This window comes from Delphinapterus leucas, chromosome 13, assembly GCF_059928025.1.
Source record: "Delphinapterus leucas isolate spDelLeu-1000000601 "Yukka" chromosome 13, BTC_Dleu_Yukka2, whole genome shotgun sequence".
NCBI classification, from domain to species: domain Eukaryota; kingdom Metazoa; phylum Chordata; class Mammalia; order Artiodactyla; family Monodontidae; genus Delphinapterus; species Delphinapterus leucas.
Window position 1 is genome coordinate 35,318,956 of NC_143141.1, and position 23,535 is coordinate 35,342,490.

A 23,535-nucleotide genomic window follows, 5' to 3' on the forward strand; every position below is an offset into this window, starting at 1 on the left:
AGCAACTCTTTTTCCTTGGAACTCAGATTCTCCTAAAGGTAAAGGATGGACTTCCCTGGTGGCACAGTGGGTAAGAAGACTCTGCGCTCCCAATGCAGGGGGCCTGGGTTTGATCCCTGGTCAGAGAACTAGATCTCACATGCATGCCGCAACTAAGAGTTCTCATGCCACAACTAAGGAGCACACGTGCCGCAACGAAGGAGCCTGCCTGCCACAACTAAGACCTGGCGCAACCAAATAAATAATAAAAACAAAGGAAATTTTGTTGCCGGGATGGCGTTTTCATTTTCAAACATTTAATCCAAGGCAAAGTGTGCAAGCTAAATGAATGGAAAGTTGGAAACCTATTTGTTAAGCAATTACAGGGAAGAATCTATTCCAACCCATCATCTGGCAAGTAACTTATTAACAGTCTTTTGTCCAAATTTTAGCCACTTATTCATAGCATTGTTGGAAACAGTAATAATAATTTCAATCCACAAGTAATTAAAAAACACAGGTTTTACATATAATTTAAAACATCCCCACTCCTTCTCTACCATCCCTACATCATGCCAAAGTCTATTAAAGTTTTCTACTCTGATTCCTTTGTCCAAAAGGTAGGGAGAAGGAGGGAAGGAACATTTATTAAACACTCCTCTACATGATCTTAATCTACCCAGTAACCTTTGGAATCATAATATTATCTCCACTTTACAAACCAACTGGGTGATATAATAATGAAAGCTGGCTATGGTGAGTTCTATATTGTATCAAGAGATAAGATTAGAAAAATAAAGAGAGCAATGAGGTGGCCTTAATGATTGCTGGAGAGCTGGTTGGGCCCTGCACTCTTAGTTCAATGCTTGCTTTGCTACATGTCCTTTCTACTTCACATAATACCTCAGTGTCCCCTCCCCAGGCACAAGCTTCAAGCAGGGCACAAATCAACGCATATTCTAATAAATTTTATAAGTGTTTCTCTGGGTACTGTATTCAGCTTCCATAACATAAGGCTTCAAATTTTCCTAAGTAATTTTCTTTCATTATCTGAGTGACTCCAAATGCTACCTGTGGACTGGAGACCTTTGGAATTCTGGTTGGCTGTTTTTTTTGGTGGTGGTGGTGTTTTTAAATTATTCTGCCTTTTAACTGCAGACAAACTTCCCCTCGTCCTCTCAGGCTAGTGACCGTAGAAACAAGGAGCTGATGCACTGGTAACACCAATTATTGCTCTCAATCATGGAACTGATAGGACAGTTTCACTGATGTTTCCCGCTCATTCATTCAACAAATATGATCTGAATGCCTGCCCCAGGCTAGGTACCATTCTAGGTGCTAAAAGGCACACCTTCATCACCCCGGCTATTCCCTTCATACAGAAAATTATCCCCTGTGCTTTGTCTGTTCAAGAGTAGCCTACGAGTAAAAAAAATCCTGCAGGTGGTTGGCGAGAACTCTGCTGAACTTCCTTCCCATTGCAAGGACTCTACAACCTTTCTGAAGGCTCATCTCCTAGCCTTTAATCTCCTCCTTCTGGTCCTGGGGCTCACTCCGCCGTGCGACAGCCTCTGCCACTGCTCAGCATCAGGAATGCTGGCCTTGTATTCCTTGTCACGTGTGCTGGAGCTGGAGGGACTTTATTTTTAAATAAATATTTATTGACCATTTAGTTATACTGTGCGCCTGGGTCCTTTATCAATACTCTTATCTTTTCGCCTTCTCATTGTACAGTGAACTGGGCATGATAACTTAAATTTTAGAAAAGTTAAGCATGATGCCCAAAGTCACTCATGTAGCGGGTGGTAGGAGCTGTGTTTTCAGTCACAGCCGTGACCCTAGAGACCTTTATACTATACCACGTTAAATGCAGGCATGTGTACACACGTGTACCATTATGCATTAGGGCAGGCGTAATGCTAGAAGCTTTTAGAGTAATAATGGAATCAAAACTTTAAATTGTCACTTCTTTTGCTGAACTAAATACTTTCTTCTTCTTCATGTCTTTAACAAGCTGGATGCAAAACAAAACAACAACAAAAACATTCCTCTCCCAGACTTATCCATTGGGAACTAGACCACACTTTGACTGGCAGACAGCTCCCAGTCAACAGTGTTGATTACAAGACTGTTGGCTCTTTGAAGAGACCATATTTCTAACCCCACACGCCCCTGCCCTAGTTCAGCCGTCCAGCCTTTCCAGTGGGAGAACAAGGCAACATGGCTCTGTGACAGTGTCTCTTGGAGCTGACACGTGGCCAGAGTTGTGCCATTTCCAGCTGAGAGGGACATAAGGAGTCCATCCAGGCGCATTCTGTGCTTCTCCCCCCATAACAGGGCCCAGAACCCTGTACTCAGTGCAGGGGTTCCAACCACAATATGCAAGTACCCCAAGTGCAGCCTGCTTCAGACTGACTGATGCATCACACCCTTGGGACAGTTTGAGTCCAGTGTCAAAGGTTTAAAATAATGGACCCATTTGGTTATGTTTATCCTAATGTCAGCAATATTTAGACTCTCCAGTGTACACGAGTAGGGAGAGAAAGAAGGGATGCTAGAAATAGCTCTTCCGGCTTATGCTACGAACCGAAAACAGCACGGGCTTTCATTCAAAGTCTAACATGGGTTTGGCGCAGCTCTGACATGTTTTCTCCAGCCCCAGATGGCAGTTTACTTACGCTATTAGAGGCAGTGCCCCTCCAGAATTAAATCACAACTATTCTTTTGATCTCCCAGAGTTGATTTTTCCCCCATTTCAGATCAAAACGTCTAGCAAACCACAGGTGAGAGAGCAATCCAAGGCCATGAGAGAGCAATCCAAGGCCATGATGTAAGTACACAAAGAAAGAGGGAGTAGAAATGGAGCGGAAAGGCCTGCCCCAGAAAGAGCTCATTTCCACCAGTGCTGGATTTTAAGGGTAGAGAAGGCTACAGAGAGCGCCCAGCCCACCCCTTCATGTAGACATGAGATAGCCCTGTCTACAGGTAAGTGGTGGGTTTGCCTCTGGGTAACATGCGTGGTAATAACGTGTTGGATTCATTCACTGACCCAAGGTCTGGCAGGTGCTGGCAGCATGGGTGGGACAGGTTCACACTAGTACAGGAGAATCCGTGCCGTCCTTCTGATGGGAAACACCCATGGGAAGGTCCAAATCTGAGGGTGGTGCAGCCAATGCCACAGTCCAACTGGGGTTTGTTTCTCACCCACATAGGAGAATATATTCTCCACCCTGAAGTAGGCAGAGATTTCTTAGATAGGACACAAAAAAGTACTAGCCATAAAAGCCAATATTGACAAGATTCATCAAAATAAAAAAGGTTTGCTCAATAAAAGACACTATTAAGAAAATTAACAGAAGAGCCATAGATTGGGGAAAAATATTCACTGCACATACATCTGACAAAGGACTTGAATCAAGAGTATATAAAGAACTAAAAATCATAACACAAGGATGAATAAGGCAATTTTTTAAATGGGCAAAAGACTTGAACAGACACTTCACATAAGATATATGAATGATCAGTAAGTATATGAAAACATGCTTGTTATTGGTTATGCAGAAAATACAAATTAAAACCACAATGAGATACCATTTCACATCCCATAAAATGGTGAAAAAAAAAGGGGGAGCGGCTTCCCTGGTGGCGCGGTGGTTGGGAGTCCGCCTGCCGGTGCAGGGGACACGGGTTCATGCCCCGGTCTGGGAAGATCCCACATGCCGCGGAGCGGCTGGTCCCGTGAGCCATGGCCGCTGAGCCTGCGCGTCCGGAGCCTGTGCTCCGCAACAGGAGAGGCCACAGCAGTGGGAGGCCTGCGTACCGCAAAAAAAAAAAAAAAAAAAAAAAAACCGAAAACAAAAACCGGACATCATTAAATGTTAGAGAAGATATAGAGCAACTGAAACTTTCAAACACTGTGAACTTGAGAGAACTATTCGGCAGTTTCAAATAAGGTTAAAGATGAATCTACCCTTTGACTCAGGATTCCATCTCTTATTTACCCAAGATAAGTGAAAACCCATATCCACAAAAACACTTGGGCAAGAGTGTTCACATGAGCCCTATTCACAACTGCTCCAAACTGGAGACAGCTCAAACTGGAGACAGCTCAATATTCAACAAATTGCAGAATATTCATGCAATGGAATACTATTCAGTAAACTACTGATATAGTGATAACATGGATGAATCTAAAATATTATTCTCAGTGAATGAAGCCAAATAAAGTGTTTATATGAAATTTATATGAAATTCTAGAAAAAACAAACCTAATGTATAATGCCAGAAAGCAAAAAATGGTTGCCTAGGGTCAGGGGTTGGTGGGTGGTGGTGAGGCAGAGGGGATATACCTGCCCAGGAGCACGAGGAAAGGAACTTTAGGGGGTGACTGAAATGTCCCTTATCTTGACTGGGGCAGTGGTACCCAGCTGTATACATTTGTCAAAACTCATTGAACTCACCTCACACCCATTAGGATGGCTACTACTAAAACAAAACAAAATGGGACTTCCCTGGCAGTCCAATGGTTAAGACTCTGCGCTTCCACTGCAGGGGGCGCAGGTTCGATCCCTGTCAGGGAACTAAGATCCCACATGGTGAGGCCAAAAAACAGAAACAAAAACAAAAACAAAACAAAACAGAAAATAACAAGTGTCAGTGAAGATGTGGAGAAACCGGATCCCTTGTGTACTGCTAGCAGGAGTGTAAAATAGTACAGCCACTTTGGAAAACAGCATGGTGGTTCCTTGAAAAGTTAAAAATAGAGTAATTACCATGTGATCCAGCAATTCCACTTATGGGTATATGTATTCTAGGTATATACAATCTGGAGATATATATATATATATGTACGTATGTATCTTTCAAAAACGTTGAAAGCAGGGACTGAAAGAGATATTTGTATATCCATGTTCACAGCAGCACTATTCAAAATAGCCAAAAGATGGAAGCAACCCATGTGTCAACTGACAGATGAATGGATAAACACAATGTGGTACATACACACAATTCAGCCTTAAAAAGAAAGGAAATTTGACATGTGCCACAACATGGATGGACCTTGAGGACATTACGCTAAGTGAAATAAGCCAGACACATAAAGATCAATACTGTATGATTCCACTTATATTAGGTACTTAGTCAAACTCATAAAACAGAAGGTAGAATGGTAGTGCCAGGGGGTGAGAGAAAGGGAGGAAAAGGAGTTACAGTTTAGCAGGTACAGAGTTGCAGTTCCGCAAGATGAAAAGAGTGGTGGTGATAGTCGCAAAACAATGTAAATGCATTGAACGCCACTAAACTGAACCCCTAAAAATAGTTAGGATGGTAAATTTTACCTTACGTGTATTTTACCACAATTTTTTAAAAATAATTTTTTCCAATAAAAATTGAATTTTTTAATTTTTTTATACAGCAGGTTCTTATTAGTTATCTATTTTATACATATTAGTGTATATAGGTCAATCCCCATCTCCCAATTCATCCCACCGCCGCCCCACCCCGCTTTCCCCGCTTGGTGTCCATAGGTTTATTCTCTGCGTCTGTGTCTCTATTTCTGTCCTGCAAACCGGTTCATCTGTACCACTTTTCTAGGTTCCACACATATGCATTAATATACGATATTTGTTTTTCTCTTTCTGTCTTACTTCACTCTGTATGACAGTCTCTAGATCCATCCACGTCTCTACAAATGACCCAATTTTGTTTCTTTTTATGGCTGAGTAATATTCCATTGTATATATGTACCACATCTTCTTTATCTTACGTGCATTTTACCACAATTTTTAAAAAATAATTTTTAAAAAGTGAACTCCTTAAAAAAAAAAAAAACCTCCTTGAACTAAGCACTTAAGATCTGTGCATTTTTTGGTATGTAAATTACACTTCAATAAGATAATGAACATGTCTACAGCCAAAAGTATATGATTAAGATAACACACACCTATACAGCTTTGTAGGCTGACAGTGGCCTCTCAGGGGAAGCCTGCTGCTGTTCTCTTTCATTTAGCAATACCCCCTCAAAGGCAAAGTCCAACTCAGTGGAATCCAAAAATCCATACAGCTTTTGCACAGCATCACGGGTAAAACCATGGCTCCTCAGGGATAACAACTATTCAAAGAGAAAAATCTGTTCGGCATAGTTAAGCTTTGCCCCAGGTTACACTGTTTTCCCGATCCATTTTCCGAGTTATTTTATAATTAGAGGCCCTCAAGGTAATGTGAAAGGTCACTTAATTCCATGTTCCCCTTCAGAAATACCGTAAGTAAACTATTCCAGGCAAGTAAGACTCTAAGACAGGAACCCCACTAGCTGTTCACCTAGGATGATCACAAAGCTACTGGTGCTGATCTCCAGTTCTTGTCTCTTCTATCACCAGAGCTTCTGTATGTCCATCTGCACCTGGGTTACCCGGACCCCTCCTTATGAATCACAAACAACAGGCCGCATATTTTGAGACCCAAATTTCAAGGTTGACCAGTACTCTTGATCTCCTGTCTTGTCTCAGCCATCATAAGTCTTAGGGGTAAACAAGGGGAGCGCCTCATCAGAAAAAAGGACCCTGAATCTAACATCTGGCCTTTCTCTTATAATCTTTCCCAGAGAAACTAAAATCCACTCCATCGTTCTTTACAAAATCCTTGTGATGCAGGAAGGGAGGAGACAGACGGGGCCGAATGAGAAACTATAGTACTGGAGGGGAGTGATCAGTAAAGAGGCGGTGAGAAAGTCTGACGCGGCCAGGCGTCCTCCTGTCCTGCTAGGGTTTGTTTGCCTGTAGGTAGGAAAACAGGTATTATGCAGCCCAGGCCTTTCCTTACCAATACCACCACTTCTGTTCGCCACGAGGGAAGAAAACACTCTTCCTAAACAAACGGGAAAAGCAACTAGGTTTTCCTTCACAGATTTACACTGCTTCAACCTTGGAGATCTGGAAGCGAGCAGAGAATGAACACTGCTCTCTTCAATGTCACATATTCTTCTGGCACCTCCACGCCCTGCAAATATGCAAGATCTAGCTCTGTGGGCAGTTCCACTCCCCCCTGGATCAGACACTCCCTCAGTGGGCCAGCGCAGGGTTCTATTTCCAAATCTTTCCAGAGTTCAAGCTGACTCTGAAAGAAGAATACAAAAACAGAACTGTTAAAATTCTCCCACAGTGGATGTCTGATTCACACAGGGAACTTGCTATTTCTGATGCCGCCTCTCCCAGTTTTTTCATTAAAAACCTCACGAAGCGGGGGCGGTGGTGGGATGAATTGGGAGATTGGGATTGACATATATACACTAATATGTATAAAATAGGTAACTAATAAGAACGTGCTGTATTAAAAAAATTAAATTAAATTTAAAAAAAAAACTCATGAAGGCACGGGGAGGCAATGGAAGAAACTCCGTGACAAAACCCAAAGCTCTAGGACTGACAGACAATGTCAGAAGCTGAGAGGAACTGAAACTAACTTGAGGCAGATCGAGTGAGTGTGTGTGTGTGTGTGTGTGTGTGTGTGTGAGAGAGAGAGAGAGACAGAGAGAGAGAGAGAGAGAGAGAGGGAGATAGTGGGGAGACGGGTTACACACCTCCATCAGCTGTCTGATGTGGGGATCCCTCCAGAAAACCCCAGCCCAGCCCAGCCCAGCCACCTGAGTTGAGAAGCTGTGAGGTGGAACCTTAACTCACCCTACTCATCCCCAAACCAGACAAGAGGCAGAGTAGAGGCAGGGAAAGGTGACCAGTGAAAAAAACCCTGGCGGAAATGCATCATTTATATATCAGAGAACCGGGCACTGGGGGTAGGAAAAGATGCTACCTCGGAGAGGCAGAAAAGAAACAAAGAGAAAACCAGCTAGAGGTGGGAATTCGATCAGGCACTGTACAAACAACCTTCTCTCCTGCTTAAAGCCGATGCCGGGCTTCCCTGGTGGCACAGTGGTTAAGAAGCCACCTGCCAATGCAGGGGACACAGGTTCGAGCCCTGGTCCGGGAAGATCCTACATGCCGCGGAGCAACTAAGCCCGTGCGCCACAACTACTGAGCCTGAGCTCTAGACCCTGCGAGCCCCAACTAATGAAGCCTGTGTGCCACAACTATTGAAGCCCGCGCGCCTAGAGCCTGTGCTCTGCAACAAGAGAAGCCACCGCAATGAGAAGCCTGAGCACTGCAACAAAGAGTAGCCCCCGCTCTCAGCAACTAGAGAAAACCTGGGTGCAAGCAAAGACACAATGCAGCCAAAAAAAATAAAAAATTAAATTAAATAAAATGAATTAAAAAAAAAAAGCTGATGCAAACACAAAAAGGGGCACAGGATGGGACCAAAGTGTCCCATCCACCCTATCCTTGACAGACAGTCTATACCTGTGCCGTGCAATGCCATAGCCACAAGCCACAAGTGGTTATGAGTAACTGAAATGCAGCTAGTGAGACAAAATAACTTTGAATTTTGTTTAATTTTAATTAAGTTTAAAGTTTTAAATTGAGGCAGTATAAGATATTTTTCCATAACACACAGCTGCAATGTTTTGGTGGGGTCACATTTCACTTTAACCATTGCACTGTGCAGTGCGCATGTCAGGCACGTTGCATCTGTTCTAGTTTTACATCTAATCACACCGCCAATCCACTTGGCGTCAACGGATTGATTCACTTTGACTGATACTATCTATGGATTGATGCAACATTTTTAATGTGTTTATTTGACTATGTCTTGCAGACAGTATGAATTACAGTGATATCTATGTAAACTGTAATTTGTAATCACGTTTAAATACTTATTTTAATTATAACATTTTCTAGTGTGAAAAAAAGCTATGGACACATTTAAAAATTTTAAATGAAGGCAGCTTACTGATGTGGAATTGAGTGGAGAGGCAGAAGCATTATGACTGGCACAGTAAGGAAAAAGAGATTCAATTGGCATAAGAGTTAGTGAATTAACTGGGACAGGTGCAGTTTTAAAAGTGATATGCTGGGACTTCCCTAATGGTCCAGTGGGGAAGACTCTGCACTCCCAACGCAGGGGGCCTGGGTTCCATCCCTGGTCGGGGAATTAGATCCCACATGCCGTAACTGAAAAGATCCTGCATGCCACAACTGAAACCCAGCGCGGCCAAAATAAGTAAGTAAATAAATAAATAAATATTTTTTAAAATAAAAAATAAATAAAATAAAAGTGATGTGCTTTTCAGTTTAAAGTCAAATCAATTCTAAAAAAGATGAACCAGGTTTTTCAATGTGGATGCAAATATTAAAGGACAATTATTTTTTGGTACTTAAGTTTTTTGGAAACCTTTTATGTATGGTTGAAATAATGTGCGTATGTGAATCTACATGAAAACTAAATTTTATTAAATCTAAATGCAGATCAAGTATTTCTGATGAAACTTCAGCAACAGAATTCAGATGTTCTGTCAGTGTAAAATACACACCGGTTTGTTAAGACTTAGTATGAAAAGAATACTGTAAAATACCTCATTAATCATTTCTTACACTGATTATACATTGAAATGATAATACTTTGAATCTGTTGGGTAAGGTAATTGATATTATTAATTTCACCTGTATCTTTTTATTTTTTTTAAAATTTGACTACTAGATAATTCAAACTTACATTTGTGGCTCACTTTATATCTCTATTACATACCTTGTGTAATAATTGTGGGAGCTATTTTTGAGCACTTATAACGTGTCAGACACTGTTCTAAACACTTAGCGTGAATGATTATCTCAGATTACCTCTTTTAGATCTCACCGAGAAAATTATTTATCTTCTTGGTGCCTTAATTTCCCCATTTGTTAAAAAAAGAAAGAAAAACACATAACGGGTCTATGACAAAAGAACAAAAGCCTCAGAATATTTAAAGGCAAAGCTTATCCCTGAAAATAACTCACTTAATTATTCATAAGAAACATTCAGGGAACCATTGGCAGAAGAACACATTCTAAATAGGAGGAGAAAATGATGAGCATGGTAACATCAAGAAATCCTTTGAGACGAAAGAGTTTGGCTTAAATATTCTGTATTCAGCACATCAAGGCCGAGATTAATTTTCTATGATCACCCTTTTCCTCCCTCCCGAGTGGCAAGAGATTTTTTTTTTTTTTGGTTTAATTTTTATAAGAAATTTACTATTGAAAAACAGTGACTTTTTTTTTTTTTTGGCTGCGTTTGGTCTTCGTTGCTGCGCGCCGGCTTTCTCTAGTTGTGGCGAGCGGGGGCTACTCGTCGTTGCGGTGCGTGGGCTTCTCATTGCAGTGGCTTCTCTTGTTGCAGAGCAAGGGCTCTAGGCACGCGGGCTTCAGTAGTTGCGGCTCGCAGGCTCAGTAGTTGTGGCGCACGGGCTTAGTTGCTCTGTGGCACGTAGGATCTTCCTGGACCAGGGCTCGAACCCGTGTCCCCTGCATTGGCAGGCAGATTCTTAACCACTGCTCCACCTGGGAAGTCCCGTGGCAAGAGATTTTATTTTTAAAACACTCGTGTATTTAAGAGGGCTTACCAAATCACATCTAAATAATAGTCTTTTCACTACTGTTTGGATTCAACTATTTTTTCCCCCATAAAAATAAATCCTCCAGGGCTTCCCTGGTGGCGCAGTGGTTGGGAGTCTGCCTGCCGATGCAGGGGACACGGGTTCGTGCCCCGGTCCGGGAGGATCCCACATGCCGCGGAGCGGCTGGGCCCGTGAGCCATGGCTGCTGAGCCTGCGCGTCCGGAGCCTGTGCTCCGCAGCGAGACAGGCCACAGCGGTGAGAGGCCCGTGTACCGCAAAAAAATAATAATAATAAATAAATAAATAAATCCTCCAGCAGGAGTCCTTCTAAAAGACATGGAGACTATCTGCAGAGATCATAAAAAATCTAATATTAACACCTTAAGAGGGACTTCCCTGGTGGTCCAGTGGTAAAGAATCCACCTTACAATGAAGGGGACACGGGTTTGATCCCTGGTCAGGGAACTAAGATCTCGCATGCCGCGGGGATAGTGGCCCATGCGCCACAACTACTGAGCTCACAGCGCCTCAACTAAAGAGCCCGCGAGCTGCAAACTACAGAGCCCACGCACTCTGTAGCCTACGCGCCACAATTTGAGAAGAGAAAACCCCCACACCTCAACTAGAGAGAAGCCCAGGAGCTGCAATGAAAGATCCCGCGTGCATTAACAACAACCCCAGCACATGCTGCAACTAAGACCCAACGAAGCCAAAAATAATAATAATAATAATAAATAAATTTTAAAAACACCTTAAGAGATCACAGAAAAGATAAAACAGAAAATACTGGGTAGCTTTTAAAAAATAACCTTTATTTATTATAAAATGTACGTGGCAGACAATTTATTATTTGGTTTTATTTCTGTTTTAGCAACCTCAGGATTTTGTAATTGTAACAATGACGTATGGATCCAGGATAGTTAGCATTAATTTTATTTGTCACCTCTCTTTCCCTCCAGTTGTTATTATTTAAGTTGCCTGCATGGTCTGATAAACTTGTTTCCCAAACCCAGTGAGAACGTGGGCAGAGGTAGAATTTTCCAGTGCAGTGCTAATAATTATGGATCTTTCCTACAAATGGAAAAGATCAACTTTCATAGAATTTTAGAGACTATAAGCTCTTAAGTAATCACATCTATTTCCCCCTTTGATTTTATTTTGTAAATTATTACGTCAACTTTAAGCACTGAAAAGGTCATTTTAAAAAAATGTAAACTTACCATCAACTTTCACTTACTGTTTGTTCCAATCTTTTAGCACAGTTGTAATCACAGTATGTATATCATTTTATGTTCTACTCTCTGCTCTTAATTTTCCTAATTCTACACAATCATCATATTTATTATTTTACTAAATTTACATTCTTCCACTGTATTGATATAATTTATTCAACGTCCCTCTACTATTGGTTGTTCAGGTTTTTTTATGCTATGACTACAATCTTTAGAGTTAGCATTGTAGATTTTATTCTTCTTTTGACCTATTCCTTGTGATATCTGATAATTATATTTCCAGTTGTCCTCCAAAGTTAAAAGGATATCCAAATCCCAGCCAGCCATAAGCTTGTTTGCTTGCTTTATTTATTTATTTACTATTTATTTATAATTTAATATTTAGGAGGTGTAGTACTGAACCTTACCGTTGGTTTAACTTGCTTTTTTGAATGCGTAGCAGGAACACTCTCTTCTCTTTTTCCACTTGTACCCTTCTTTGTGAATTATCTGTTTGCATTTTTTGCCCATTTTTGGGATCTTGGTGCTTCACTAACACATTTCTAGAAATTATGAATATATTATAAAATTTAATATTTTATATCAAGAATTTATTATGTATCTTTCCAATTTCATATCCTCCTTTTAGTACAGTCAAAATTCGTGAGAAAAATTGTAAATCATACCTTTGTACTTTGTACTCTTCCCGTCTTTTCCTTCGTACTCTTCCCTCTTATTATTACTTCAATGGTTAGAAAAGTCTCTTTTTTGGTGAAATGTTGATAATTGTTGAGTTGGGTGAGGAACAGGTATATGGGGCTTCATTTTAGTGTTCTCCCACTTTGGGTATATGTGGGGAAAAGTCCATAATGAAAACTTTTTTTAAAAAAGTATCTCTTCCCCATTGCTAGAACAAGTGCTTTATTTTATTTCTACTAGTTTTTCTCCCACCCCTTTCATGTTCCAGTTGAGAAAACTCTTGCCCAGGAGGTTAAAGTCACTCACTTACTATATGACTCATCCAGTTTCCTACCCACTAAACTTAGCCATCACGTCTTCTTTTTCAGGCATGGGGAAAACACCCAATGACATGGCTATCTGGAAACAGCTAGAATTCAATTCAAGAAAGTCTGGCTGGAAGATCCCAAGTAGCTGGTGCTTTATCCCTACAAGCTTACTCCAACCCTGCTCCACCAGTGAGACATGAGGAGACCAGGGGTGTGCTAATAATCTAACAGCCAGCTCTCCAGGGAAAGAAAACCCTGGTTTGTCTCCATTTCTTTGGTGTAAATATTTCCAACATGACCAATTTCAACTTACTTATGTGGTGTCACTGAACTTGGAGCTGGGAATAAGTAGGCAGTAGTACACCATTATATAGTATTTCCACCACACAGGTATAAGAGACCATATATAATAGTAAAATGTAGTAAAATAATTGGAAAGTGATGGGTTGTTTTAAATAAAACATTTAAAAATAAATACATAAAACTTATTTATAAATATGCCTATTTTAATGTAATGTATTTACGCCTAAGTTCATTTAACTGAATTTTTAAAAATTGATTTATTTTATTTATTTATTTTTGGCTGTGTTGGGTCTTCGTTGCTGCACGTGGGCTTTCTCTAGTTGCGGCGAGCGGGGGCTACTCTTCCTTGCGGTGCGTGGGCTTCTCATTGCAGTGGCTTCTCTTCTTGCAGAGCAAGGGCTCTAGGAGTGCAGGCTTCAGTAGCTGTGGCACGCGGGCTCAGTAGTTGTGGATTGCGGGCTCTGGAGCACAGACTCAGTAGTTGTGGCCCACGGGCTTAGTTGCTCCATGGCTTGTGGGATCTTCCCGGACCAGGACTTGAACCCGTGTCCCCTGCATTGGCAGGTGGATTCTTAACCACTGCGCCACCAGGGAAGCCCTAACTGAATTTTAAATAGTGGCTATATTTAACAATCAGCTTGCAAAACCCCTGAACATTTAACAACCACCTCTGATGGACTGATACAAGAACGCTCCAGCACACCACTGGGAGAACAGAGATGAAGGATGATTTTCTTTTTAATTGTGGTAAAATAAGCATAACAAAACTTACCATTTTAACAATTTTTAAATGTACAATTCAGTGGCATTAATTACATTCCCAATATCATGCAACCATCACCACATCCCAAACAGAAACCCCGTACCCATTAAATAATAACTCGATATTCCCCCCTCACCCCAGCCTCGGCTAACCATCATTCTACTTCCTGTCTCTACGAATTTGAATTTGGCTTTTCTAGGCATCCCCTATATGTGGAATCATATTTGTTCTTTTGTGTCTGGATTATTTCACCTGGCATAATGTTCTCAAAGTTCTTCTATCAATATGTTTGAGCACATATCAGAAATTCATTCCTTCTTAAGGTAAAAGCAGGAGTTTAAGACCAATATTTAAGGCCACCTTTAGTGCCCAGACAACCATGCTTGGCCTGCAGGGAGGGCGTGTGGATGCCATTTCATCTTCTCACTTCTGAGGAATAAGCCTTCCCCAGATTCACTGAAGTACAGAAAACCCTGGGAATCCAGTCCACCCAAAGCATGGCTCTGGTGGGGAGGTCACAGGCAGCTTTAATAGGGAGCACAAAAGAACCTGAAAAAGGTAGAAGGCGCCATGTGCATGACTAAAATCCCACTATGTTTATCTTTTCAATAAATCCAGACCAGTATTTCAACCTAAAAGAAGTTCACACAACCTAGTGGCTGTGAAAGTGTGGTTCCCAGACCAAGAATGTCACCATCAACTGAGAATTTGTTAAAAGTGTAAATTCTCAGGCCCAACCTCAGACCTACAGAATCCAAAACTCTGGGGCTGGGGTCCAGCAATTTAGTTTTTAAGAAGCCCACCAGGTGATTCTGATGCATTCTCAAATTTGAGAACCACTGCTTTAGAGTAATGATTCTAGATTCCAACTACTGATGCCTAAAATGGTCCCCAAACCATCCCATGGGCATTTTATAAGTGCAGATTCCCACTCATGATCTTACACCAAGAATAAGGTAATGGGGGGAAAAACAGGCAAAATTTTATTAATGGAAGGGGGGGTATCATAACATTAACACCATTTAATATATACAAGCATAGCTAGGCCTAAATATGACTCAGGAAATATGTTTGCCAAAGATTATTTAAACAGTAGAGTTCTCAAAACCACCCACTGCAAACATGCTTTACTTCTGGCAGGCCTGAGCTGTTAATTTATAAAATCTGTGAAACTCCAAATTCAAGTCTCCTCCTACATGTGAGTGCTGGTCTAGGCTATAAAGGAGGACATGCGGCGCTGGAGGTAGGAGGCTGGGAACCCAGAACAAGGGCGGAGCTCCAGTCCCTGCTCCAAGATTCACCCCCACTGTGAGAGCCAGTTTATTCTGGCATAAATCTGAGATAGTTGTGTCTATTGTGCAGGACTTCTGCCAGGATTAGCAATAATGTCAATCCCCATCATACCCTCCTTCCTCATTAAGAGAACCTTCATGAGTTGACAGACTGGGTTTGGTAAACCAGGAAGGTGGGACTCCCCAGGAAGAAATAATGACTGGTCCAAGGCAAGCCCATTCCAACCACCACAATGGTCTATGAGTGGCCATGTGACACACTCTGGCCAATGAGAAATAAAGGCAAGCCTGCCAAGGGGCTTGGAGACAGAGTGTCCCCCAGGCTAAAACAGATAGAGTCAGCCTACCAACTTCCTCCTTCCTTGGGGCCTTGGATGATGTCAGGACTTGGCGTCTGGAGCTATGGCTTGAAAAAGATTCTAATTAGTACAGAGGGTAAAGCACCTAGCACGGTACCTGGGAAAAGTCCTCAAACTTTAGTGTGCCCAAAAATCACTCAGAGAGTGTTTAGAAAAATGGATTTGGGGGATGCTAGACTCTAGAGCTTGAGTCAGTAAATCTTGGGTGGGGCTCAAAGACCTTATGTAATCAAGTTCCAATAAGCACCCCTGCTTATTCTCCTCACACCCAGTTCCAGGCCCTAATTCTCATTTAGGTGGTCCCTGCATGAGACCCCCCCATTCCAAAACTGCCACTTGCTGTGTGGGCAGGCACTCATCGTCTTTACTTAAATAGTTATTTTGCCCCAATCAGGTACTAGGCATTGTGAGAGAAACAGAGACGAAGAAGATCTTGCTAACCAATCCAATGACAAAGCAGCGCTCGGCAACTATTATAAAACCTTCAGGGTAGCGAGAGACTACAGACTAAGTCGTCCCACCACCACCCAAGAGAGTCAAAAAGCTCTCATTTGATAAAAGCTTAGAAAGACAGACAGGATTTAAACAGCAAAGAGGTCTGCAGGCAAAGACAGTAAAAATGAAGCCTCAGCTCTGATTATGAATGGTAAGACTTATTTGGAAAAGAGTATAGTTGACCCTTGAACAATACAGGTTTGAACTTCCCCAGAGCCACTTATACCTGAGCTTTTTTCACTAAATTCTACTGCACCAGTATGCCATCCACACATGGTTGAATCCGCGGATGTAGAACCAAGGATACTGAGGAACCAAGGATAAGCGGATGGACTGTAAAGTGATACGTGGATTTTCAACCGTGCAGGAAGTGAACAACCCCCGAGTTGTTCAAGGGTCAAATGCATTAAGTGTGGAGTTGGGCTGGTTTAAGGACATGAAGAGAGTAGAGATAAAGGCTGGAACAGTCATTTTCAAAAATGGGTCATTCTGTGGGGCTTGGAGGTTGGACTGAATTTTCCAGGCCATGAAAAATAGCACATTCATTCAGCATCCCTTTGGTGAGCACCTACTGTGCACTGGGCCAGAGGACGGGGGGCACATGGCCCTGCCCTCAGAGGAGCTCAAAGCTGAGGGGAGGGCACAGGCCTGTAATCAGGCACAAAAGTGTAAGCATTCCTGTGGTAGGGGAATCACAGGGAGACAGGAGCACCCAGGGGTGACCCCTCACCCAGATTAAGCCAATCAGGGGTGAAGACTATATGTAAGCCAAACCTTAAAGAGTTGGCCTAGTGTAGGGCAGGGAAGCAGGGAGCCTTTTTTTTTCCAAGGCTGAATCTCTTCCTTCCTGGTACCCAGAGCTTCCTTTTTATTTAAAAACATTTATCACATAACTGTGCTAAGCATTGGAGCAGATGCAAAAGAAAACAGGGATTTATAACCTAGGCCAGCAGTTTGTACTATGGGATGCCTGGACTCTCTAAGACCTATCCCCCAATAATTGGTCCTGTCTCCCATGGGCCTACAGAATGGCCTTAATTTCCCTGCTGCTCTGGCCGCTGGGACTAGTCCTGCTCTGGCTGACATGCCACTCCTCCACTGTGCCTGGTCTTGCTTTCTCATCCCCATGCCTGTGCATAAGCCCTTCTTCTCCTAGCCCATCTCCAGGATGGTTTCTCCTCCAGGAAGCCTCCTCTGACCACCCAGGATGGAGTTAGGTATACCCGCTCAGTTCTATGGCAGTCTGTGCATAGTGTATCAAATCATTTATCATGCAATGATAAATGCAGTGAGGCAATGGAGTGAACCTCTGCAGACTGCCCTGTGCCCCAGCCTCAGGGCCCACTTGTCGGGACAGGACACTCTGGGAGGCAGCAGCATCTTCTGTACTTCTCAAACTGGATGACTGCTGACCAGAGGCCAAGTGACCAGCTCAAAATGGACTTATGTGCTTAAAACTAATCGAAGTCACCTTTACCCAGCATTGCCTGGTTAAGTGGTTCTGGAGGTTGTGAAGCCCCTGTAGTTATAGACATCTTTGTATCTAACTGCCTGGCTGAGAGCAGGTTTAATAAACGTATTTGGCTTCTGTTAAAAAAAAAAAATTGCATGCAATCGTATGATTTTTTAATTGTTGATTTGCTTGTTTGTCTCCCTAAGGATGGGGTCTTGGTATTTTATCCTTGAATAGCTAGCATATGTATAATAAATGAATGAACTTTTTGCCATTTGGCGGGGGCCACTGACATCCCGCCTACCACCTGAAGACCCTTCTCTGAGGTGCTGAGCTGCCTCTCTTGCCCCTAGATGCTGCCCCAAGTCTTGCTCCCATAGGGATGCACCACCAGCATCATGACACAGCACATCATCCTCATTTGATGTTTGCTCCACTCCCCACCTAACAGCTGGGACTCCCTGCCTACTTAGAATGACCCAGATGACATCAAATCCATCTTGGACCAGTGGTGTGGACATAGCCTCTACCTCTTTACCTCTGAAAAAGTCCAACCCCGTAGTCAGCTTAATCTACCAGCCCTGCCTTCTCACGCTGATTCCCCGCTTTTAACCCATTATATAGTATAACAGAGTAGTAAGCACAGGAGATAGAATCAGACTGCCAAGTTCAAATCTTGGCTCTACCAATTGATAGTATGTGATGTCGAGCAACTTCCTCAATCCCTTTGTGCCTCAGTTTCTGCATCAGTATAATGGAGACGACATTAGCAGGACCCACCTAACATAGGTGAAAATTTTTTAAAAAGTAACATGCCATAAATTTGGCACAGGGTCAGGTTCATAGGGGACACTAGGTTTCAGCCTACAGAGAGGCAGAGACCTCACAGACTAAGCCGCAGAAGGAGGTCCAGGCTCTGAAGCCAGAGCCAGGTCTCTGAGTGCCCATGACCTGATATCACTGAGGACTTTCTCTGACAAAGCGACCTGCCCCAGCAGGTCTATCTAGTCTACAAGCTGTGCCTTATCCCATCTACCTCCTCTCTCTGCTTCTGCAGCTAAAAACACATGGAACCATCGGACCATTTAAATGCAGAACTTTCCCCACCATGCAAGTCAAGGCACCTTACAATATTTTTGCAACCAGTTAAAGTATAGCCAGATGAAATGTATGGAAACCAAAGCACATTCCATGCTAGCTCTTTGTATACAAATAAGAAAGTATATGACCATATATTAATTTTAAGGTTGGAAAACTTGATAATTGTACATTCTTCATTTCTGTTTCATTCTCCCTCTTCACAAGCAGTGTTAAATGGACAGGTGCTATCTGTAACTCTCTGTTTTAAAATGCTGACAATACATGAACATGATAAAAAAAAAAACAACTCAAATAGTACCAAAAAGTATATGTTGATAAGTCTGTAAGAACTTCACCTCCCTCCAACTACAGTGGCAGTCATAATTTTCCTGTGTATCCTTTCAGAAGTATTTATGCATTAACAAGTACCTAAGAATATAAATAGCCTCCACGATTCTTATATACAGAAATGTTAGCATATCTTGTAAAACTGTATTTTGCTTTAAATATACGTATATACATCTTCAATATCATTCTATATCTGTTCCTATCAACCTGCACCACTTTTTTTTTTTTTTTTGCGGTACGCAGGCCTCTCACTGTTGTGGCCTCTCCCGGTGCGGAGCACAGGCTCCAGACGCGCAGGTTCAGCGGCCATGGCTCACAGGTCCAGCCGCTCCGCGGCATGTGGGATCTTCCCAGACCGGGGCACGAACCCGTGTCCCCTGCATCGGCAGGCGGACTCTCAACCACTGCGCCACCAGGGAAGCCCCTGCACCACTTTTTAACAGCTGCACTGTATTGTGTTGCATGGATGTTCCATAACTTAACCAGTCCCTTACTGATATTTAGATCGTCTCCAAACTTTTGGTGCTACAGACAATGCTGCAATGTATATATCCCTGTACACATGTCTCCACACACATGTCCAAGTATATCTTTAAGATAAATTCCTAGTATTCAAATTGATGGAACAAAAGTAAATGGATTTAAAAATTTTGAGAAACATTGCCAAATTTTAGGGCAATTCTTAACACAATGTCTAGGCGTCCATGGTTGGGATTAGAAGGGTGTCCGTAAACCCCTTGAGACTGTATGGGAAAATGTCAAATGCATGTTTATTCTTCTCAAGAGAAGATTCGTGGCTTTAATCAGATTCTCAGGGACTTCCCTGGCGGTCCAGTGGTTAAGACTCTGCGTTTCCACTGCAGGGGGCACAGGTTCAGTTCCTGGTTGGGGAACTAAGATCCCACATGCTGTGTGGCACGGCCAAAAAATAAAAATAAATAAATAAAACAAGAAAAAATTTTCAAAGGGGTCTGTGACTCTAACAAGGATGAAAACCAGTGAGTCATTGGGTCCTTGTACAGCATCAAAAAGCGGCAATAACAGAAGCTGAAGCTAAGCAGGATCCAGAAAATGCCTTCCTGAGCCCCTTGGAGAGGAGTGAGAAGGCAGGTGCTGGGGGCTGTTGATATCACTGGGCTTGTGTCCACAAAGGACCTCCTCCAGAGGAGATGGCTCCACTACACAGGAATCAGGAGAACTTGTTCCCATTCACCACAGGGGCCCTCTACACTAGCTCCTGGTAATAATTTAATGTTACCTGTTGGGTGGTGGGGGGAGGTGAGTGCCTTAACCCAGAGGATTGAATCCACAGTGACTGGGCAGGGAGGTCTTTCTGATGACTTGACAAAAGTCCACTCATGGGGCCTCCTGATCTGTTTCAAGTCAGGCTGTTCATGCTGTGTTATGTCCAGGCCTTAAAGGGTTAATGATGTTGAGGGGGAAAAGGCAAAGGTCTTTTCCAGAGTAATTTACAGTCTGGCCTTTGGCTGCAATTTATCCTTGCTGCTGATTGCAGATAAAATGTTCCACATGAGTTTTATGTCTAGCAGTCCGGACCAAGAAGCAGAATGGCAATTTACTGACTCAAGCATCTTGAACCTTTAAAATAAATTCTTCAAAGGTGGTGGTACAGGTTCCCACAGCAAAGCTCTCCGTCCAGTTCAAACATAACTGAACACTAACAAGTTATTCCCAATAAAACCAATGACAGGCAGATTCCTGGGTCCCACCCTGTCATACTGATCAGAACTTTTGGGGCAAGAATCTGTGTGCTGTGCAAGCTTCCGGAGGGATGTACCTGAAGTTTGGAAACTATGGCTTTAGAAGTCATCTTAGTTTAACCTTGTCCCCTTCCCAGCTCCATCAGAAAGGGGCTGTTCGGCCTCTGCCCAGATATCTCTGGGGAGAGACTCCCGCCAGCTCCAAAGTCACCCAGCCTATGGGTTTCAAAAGCCACTTCCTTAAGTCCAACCAGAACCTGCCATCCAAAAATTCCTGCCCAGCTCTGCCCAGTGCCACAAAGAGTGAGTCTATTCCCTCATCCACAAGCCAAGCCCTTCCCGAATTTAGGGCCATTCACCTGTATCCCCACACTACTGCCAGGTCCAGTTCTTCCCACCATGGTTTACATATCAGCTTGACCAGAAGAAAGTTGAAAAGGCAAAGAAAAACATTGGTCAAGATTTAGTTAATAAGCCAGGAAGCCACAAATCCAAATGCCAAATCACTCTGAACCAAGCACTCTGACAGAGCCACAGTAGGACAGAGAGGATAACAGAACAGGCTTTAGTATCCAGCAGCTGGATTTAAATGTTTGCAAAGGGTCTGACCTTGACTGGGGACCACCACTTGGAGCCTCAGGATCCTCTTCTGTAAAACAAGCTTAATAACACCGCCTCAGGTTGAAATAAAGATTAAACAAGTAACCTAGCACGGCTGTTACTCAAAGTCCCTCCATGGAGGATACTACAGCATCCACCAAACTGCCTCCATAAGTAGCCCTAAGTGCAGTAAAAGCAAACTCCCAAAGGTTAGGTTTGGGTCAAACTGCAGCCCAAAGCCCAGGCAAAAAGTCTAGAAGTGTCTGTTTTATACGAAGAAGGTATCTAAATTCTGAATCCTACTACAAAGTATATCTGTAATTGTTTTTGTATGAAAAGTGTTTTTATCCTCAAATACCTGGATAAAATTGACACCCAAGGAAAATTCCCCCTCTGGTTTATTCTGGAGCTACAAGTACTCCCTGGCACAAGGTCTGTTATCCCGGTGCCTGCCCCTCACCTCCATCTCTCTTGGAGAAGAGCAGGCTTAGTTTCCAAGCAGATGAGCAAGGTTGGGAAACAAATGAGCGGCTAGACATAAGCAAAGAAATGGGCCGCAAGATACAGTCTGAGGATGACCAAGCGGCTTCTCACCCTACAGATACTGAGGGCTGGTGTGCTCGGACTTGACTGCAATGTTACCCTCTAAATAGCTTTCAGAGAAAAATTATCCCTAACCAAATGCAAGAACATCTAGGTGGGAAATTCACAGACACCTTTGATCCAGTAGTTGTGTGTACGTCTGTGCCCGCACGTGTACCCCCAAAGCGATAGAAATCTGATCTAAGCTGATGTAGGGGATCCGGCCTTAGCCAGAAAGGGCTCTGGGAAGTCAGCCGGTCCTGGGCGGCTATGGTTACCCATTTCCTCATCCCTGTCCCCTTCCTCTGCTGCTTGCTCTTCCACCTCTGTCATCTGAGAATTCCCTGGCAACTAAAGAGCGAGGGCTTCCCTATCAAGAGAGTTACTTGCAATGTAAGGAGGAGGTGGAGGGTTCTAGAACTGATGGACAATGGGATGGATCATTTAGAGGGGGGGAACCCTATTCATTCTTCCCACTGTCAGCTGGAGAGAGCAGGTGCCCAGTTTTCATGAAAGCTGTGGGTTACTCAGGACCCACATGCTCCCAACAGCTTACAGAAGACTTGCATCAATTTGGGAAGCACTTAAAATTGGGCAGATTGTTGAAAAGCAATAACCTCTTTGGTCCCAAAGTCTCCAGCTGGTTAAAACCATGACTGAAGAGCGAGGCTGTGCCATCGGCAGACTCTGGTCATGGATCTCATAATAATATCAGATTCCCATGTGCCAGGCATTGTGCTGAGCACGTTAGGTGCACACAGAGAGAAAGGGTAAGAGACTAGGAGAAAGGAGTACGTTTCTTAAACGGAGTAAAGAAAGAATTAAAAAAGCAAAACTTGGGTGTTGGACTGAGTCAGCTCCAGGGAATATTACTCAGTCCTTTGTTTGTAATGCCTAAATCCAGCACCGTGCTTGGCACATGAACTCAATAAATAGCTGCGGTGCTCTCTAACTGGTGTACATCCTGAGCTGCATAAACCGCTCTGGAGGTCCTCCTGGAAGGTGCCGGTGGATAAGGGCGGTGTTTACCTCTCCCTTGCCCACCCGGAGCGAGTCCGGCTCGCTCCACCCTGTGCCTGCCCGGGCGGGCCCGCAGGCCGGCCGCGGGCACCCCCTCCTGGGAGCGGTGCGGCGCCAGACCCGCCACCCCCGCGAGGCTTTCCCGGGCTGTTGCACCCCTTCCGGAGCCCGGGACCCCCTTACCTCTGGGGCCGAGACTGGACGGCGCTCCTTCTCTGCGGTCACCGAGATCACACCCTGGCGGGGCCGGGCAGCGGGTCTTATCCCAGGCGGACCCGCCCCGCTTCGGGGTGGAGACTGAGCCCGAGTTCCTGGTTGTCCCTCTCTGCCCACGAGACCGGAAAAGCCTACGCGGGCGAAGCGCACCTGGACGCCGGGGCCGGGACCGCCGCGCCTGGCGCCCGCGGAGGGACTGCACCGGCCTCGAGCCCGCGCGTCGCGCTCTCGGCTTTGTCCCCAGCCTGGATCCCAGCCTGCCCGGCCCCGCCCAGGCCTGCTCGAGCTCCCTCGAGTCGAAGCAGTCGGACTCTCAGGTCTCCGGTGCTCGGGCGCCCCTACACCCTCGGAGGGCCGCGCCCCGGGACCTCTCTCGCACACACCCTGCGCCCACCGCGGCCGGAATTCCGGCAGAGAGTCAAAGCTTCCTCCCCGCGACATTGCACTTTCTCACGCCGGAAAAGTGGAAAGTGAAATCAGAACGGCACATTTCGTTTCCCTGTCAGCACTATACATACCCCAAAGTTACCCGTAGTTCCACTTATACCTTGAGAAAAGCCAAGTTCCCTTTCCTTGGGGAAACCTTTGGAAATGGGAGTTCGGAGCAGTCCCAGATCTTTCTC

At 43.8% G+C, this 23,535-nt stretch overlaps 1 protein-coding gene across 2 annotated transcripts in view; it reads right to left on the bottom strand.

Moving 5' to 3' along the window:
* The window catches only part of ANXA4 (annexin A4), a 73,789-nt gene extending 50,564 nt beyond the window's left edge, over positions 1-23,225 (bottom strand). Inside the window, exon 1 of one of the 2 annotated variants that reach the window (XM_022561236.3) lies at positions 22,880-23,225. The gene's annotated coding sequence lies outside the window, so the exon portion shown is untranslated. The remainder of the gene's footprint in view (positions 1-22,879) is intronic. The other variant, XM_089923053.1, reaches the window with a different exon arrangement.
* Between the last annotated feature and the right edge of the window lie 310 nt (positions 23,226-23,535).